Here is a 4,189-nt window from a genome sequence, read left to right as displayed (position 1 = left end):
TCATTTCGACATAAATATGTATCTCAGGCTTATCGATCTTTCAATATCTACCATAAATAGCTTAACAAGGTAACACACGCTCGTGTTTGAATTATGTAAATGATCCTTTGACTCTAACGATCCGTTTATTCACAATTAATTTATGATATTGCTAGTTATGCGTGATTCTACCTTTTGTATCTTTAAGAAATACAGGGTGATTGGTAATTGGTGGTACAAGCGGAAAGGGGGTGATTCTACGCGAAAAAGGAAGTCGAAAATATAGAATAAAAATTTAAAAATTTAAAAATTTAAAAATTTAAAAATTTAAAAATTTAAAAATTTAAAAATTTAAAAATTTTAAAAATTTTAAAAATAACGTCAATTGAGACAACGATCTACAGTGAGATCCGTTATAACGAGACGTGATAAAGTGCACGCGTACCGAGCGAAAATTCAAAGTCGATTTTCTCGAAAACAAAGCCTCAAACGAAAAATTTTTATTCTATATTTTCGACTTCTTTTTTCACGTAGAATCATCCCCTTGCCGCGTGTACCACCAGTTACCAACCACCCTGTATAATTCGTAAATAGAAACGTATTCTTGTCGATAAGTATCGAAACACTTACGGAAATTTAAATGGGCTTGAACAATCATCGGGAAATTATTAAAGTCCTTGTTATTAGATCTAAACACGATTTAATCTTAGAACTAAACACGTTTGTTAAATTAATCTATATATTGTATATCTACTTTTTATATATTTGTAACTCAAATTTTTCTTCTTCATATTGCGTTAAGTTGCCCCAAAAGTTTCTTTCGTTTTATATTATTTTATTGAATTACGTATGATCTATTTTGTCCCAATGAATATAATTCAATAAAATAATATAAAACAAAAAATAGTATGCGTCTATTATCTCCTTACGAGACGAAAGAAATTTCTGCGACAACCTAATATATTGTTCCATTCTTTATTCACAGAATATTTCTTTCATAGATGATTCTTCTAAATATTATGTTTTTTATTCCAGTATTAGAATACGTTGGACCAAAGCGGATGACATTCGTGGCGAATATGTCGATCGCAATATTCTTCACATTTGCAACTTGCATTCTACCCTGGATCGCCTATTATTTGGCCGACTGGAGGATGACCTGTATTATCACCTCAGTTCCTCTTGTTCTAGCCGTAGGTAGCCATGGTTGATACCGGAAAGCGCTCGATGGCTGGTCAGCCAAGGTCAGACAGACAGGGCCATTAAAATCCTTGGTAAATTCGAGCGAATCAACGGCACCAAGGTGCCCGATGACATCTATAGACGATTCCGGGTAAATAAACCGATTACCGCAATCTTTTCCGTATTTTCTACTTTTATGATCTTTCCTGCTTTATGTGCGTTCTATAAATACCAATTTATATGCCTTTAAGCATATCATATAATCATTTTCTTTGAATAGAAGTCTAATTGGGTCTTTTACGTAATGAAAATTTGTTTACAACCTAGTAATTTTATATCTTATTCATCACCTAAATTGTCAGCGATAAATTGCTGTCAATTTCTGTTATTGTCTGTTATTGTCTATTTCTGTAATGTTATTTATTGAATTTGTATATTGTTTTTATCTTTGAAAATTTTTATACAAATAGATTAAACATTTGGAAACTGCTCAGTCTATGAATAGATCATGGCAATATTAACATTAATGTACGATATAAGGAGATAATCGACTTTCAGAGGTTTGATGTTTTATAAAGTAAAATGAAAAAATTTGCGAACGTCCAAGTAAACTATTTCGAAAGGATCGTCTCATACAAATATAACATAAACTTTCTTCCGGATTTTATCGTAATCTTTGTACACATAACAGATTCACATAAATTTGTAAGAAAAACAGACAAACGACATTAACTAGTTAAAAATTTGCTAATAACAGGAAACCTGTGCCAGAATCTGCAAAGAGGAGGAAGCAGACAAAACGTACTCCGTGTTGGATCTATTTAGAACGCCACGACTACGAAATATCACGATTCTATTTATTGTTATTTGGTTCGTATCGCTATTAAACAGATATCAAATAGATTGACGTAAAATCGGAATTGTATCTTGTAAAAATCTCACGAACAGTTTTATATCTTTTGTCTAAAAATACTTCATTTCTGAAGCAAGGAATTTGCTTCTCACATGAAATATGATAGCGTGCTTTTCTTTATCATATGAAATTGTTTTACGAAATATAGGATGGCGATTTCTTTGGTGTTCGATGGTCACGTACGAAACGTCGATAATTTAGGCCTGGACGTGTTTGTTACGTTCACGATTGCTGCAGCAACCGAGCTGCCTGCTGACACGTTCCTCACGCTCGTTCTTGATCGATGGGGCAGAAGATGGCTGGCGTGTGGTTCCCTCGTCATTTCTGGTATCTTCAGCATCTGGGCTTCTGCCGTTTCCAATAGTTCGTACATTTCGTTTTTATATATTCACCCTTCTATATTACTGATCAATCTAAATAACCTAAGTCGATCATTTTGACTTAATCAGACGAATATTTTTCATTCGTATAGCATTGTGCTTTTTGAAAGGAAGAAAATGTATATTTTGGAATATTTATAACATGCAAATGCTTGTAGATTATTTGCTACATTGCTAGAATAGTTTCCAAGCCCTCTCATGTATCCGTTGTATAGATATTTTATTTCCCCTTCTACTGCTTTGATCATAAGATCGCTTCGTATTTCCGCATATATCAAGGGGCGTTGGCAATAGTCCTCAAAATGATGGGCTTCAGCGCTCCAGCAGTGCTATATGGCTTTCAGTAGCCGTAATCCATAATACAATCCCTTAGATTCAAATTGGCTAGATTAACGTTTTATAGATAAGAAGCTTATTGCTTGTGCTTAGTTTAGAGCTAAGCACGCTTATATTAAGCTTAGCAAATGCTTGTATCAACTATTGCAGACAACCAGACAAATTACAGACAGATAAAATAATTTCTTCCCTTTTTATTCCTTAAAATTTTCTAAAATTATTTCATAAAAAATTAGAATTAAAAACTAATGCTAAAATTTTTTTTCAGGTATATATACAGCTTCTCTGGCAATTCTCGGTAGATTTTGGATAAACATTTCATACAATATCGGTCTCCGATATGCGGCTGAAGTATTACCAACTGTGGTTAGAGCTCAGGGTGTAGCTTTGATACATATAATGGGATACGTTGCTAGTATCCTCGCACCCTTCGTAGTCTATCTCAATGTTGTGTCCTCGTTCCTACCTCTTCTTGTGCTGGGCACACTCGGAATTATGGGCGGTCTTCTGACTCTCTTTTTGCCGGAAACATTGAATAAGGATCTTCCGCAGACGCTGCAGGACAGCGAAGATTTTGGAAAAGATCAGAAGATGTGGGATGTACCTTGTATCGGAAGGTAAAATCACATAAAGGAACTTTCGGTCTCCTTTTTTCAAAGATATTCACAGATCTTCAAGCTCGAAGTTCAAGATTCTCAAGCATTCTGTTAGCTCTACATCTTCGTATGCTTTCGCATTACTTCCTTCTTAAAATCTGTTAAATCTCTCAAAAGAAAACTGGACTATCTTCTTTCTTCAAATGCGTTTAAATCTTTTGAACAGAAGAGAAGGATCGAGTTGGGAAGTTATTCAAATCTTTAAGCGATTGGATTCAATATTTTTAAACGCAATGTTTTGACAGGAAACGCGAGGACGAGGAGACACCACCGGTCGCCATGTTCCGATCATTTTCTAGATGCAGTGCGAGGAATTCGATGAGAGTGTCACGACCGGCATACTTCAAATCCGACGGACTGACGATAGAGATAAAGATGTGGCGGCACTCGGCGACAATCGGCAGCAATATCGCTGAAGTGTCTAATGAACCATCAACATCCCAACGGTCCTTCCGCCGAAGGTTCTAGAAGAAAGAGCACGTGGCAACGATCGCGGACGCCTAGCAAATGCATGGACGGTGGGAATGTTGAGGGATGACAAAAGAAAGTAATCGGATCCGATCGAAAGTAAAATCATAAGAGTCAGTCTTAGAAAGTCACGCCTAGAGTTCGGAGGTAGATTGTAAAGTGTATTGATGTTAGAAAAAAAATAAAGTTTTCTTTTTTATTTTTTACCTCAAATTCCTTTTTTTATTTTGTTATTTTACGTGACATTTTGGTGATCCTGCCAGGATAGTGAAAAG

The 4,189-nt window shown here is 35.3% G+C and overlaps 1 pseudogene; it reads left to right on the top strand.

Annotated features, from left to right (window-relative positions):
• Window positions 1-998: 998 nt before the first annotated feature.
• On the top strand, window positions 999-3,794 carry LOC117240510 (annotated as a pseudogene).
• The last annotated feature ends 395 nt before the right edge of the window (window positions 3,795-4,189 follow it).

This window comes from Bombus vosnesenskii, unplaced genomic scaffold (genome assembly GCF_011952255.1).
Source record: "Bombus vosnesenskii isolate JDL3184/JDL3185 unplaced genomic scaffold, Bvos_JDL3184-5_v1.1 scf7180000014725, whole genome shotgun sequence".
Classification (NCBI taxonomy): Eukaryota; Metazoa; Arthropoda; class Insecta; order Hymenoptera; family Apidae; genus Bombus; species Bombus vosnesenskii.
This window is presented reverse-complemented; position numbering and strand designations above follow the sequence as displayed.